The sequence below is a fragment of the Miniopterus natalensis genome, chromosome 13 (genome assembly GCF_054644295.1).
Source record: "Miniopterus natalensis isolate mMinNat1 chromosome 13, mMinNat1.hap1, whole genome shotgun sequence".
NCBI lineage: Eukaryota > Metazoa > Chordata > Mammalia > Chiroptera > Miniopteridae > Miniopterus > Miniopterus natalensis.
The window spans coordinates 53504326-53504575 of NC_142093.1; positions in this window are offsets into that span (position 1 = coordinate 53504326).

Here is a 250-nt window from a genome sequence, read left to right on the forward strand (position 1 = left end):
AAGCATCAGAAACCCACCATTCCCCCAAGAAACACAAACTATAGAGGTTCTAGCCATAGGCTCTAAGAGTTGACAGCAATCTTGAGCATTGTGCAGTGAACTTACACCCTGTGACGGGCCCCAAGACCCCTTTAGATCTAGGAAACATTCTGTTGAAGGTTCTTGAGCAAGTGTTTTGTTCCATCACTGTGAGCCACAATGAATCAATCACTGTTCTTCAGAGACCCGTGGACACCCCCTCAGTGCCTCA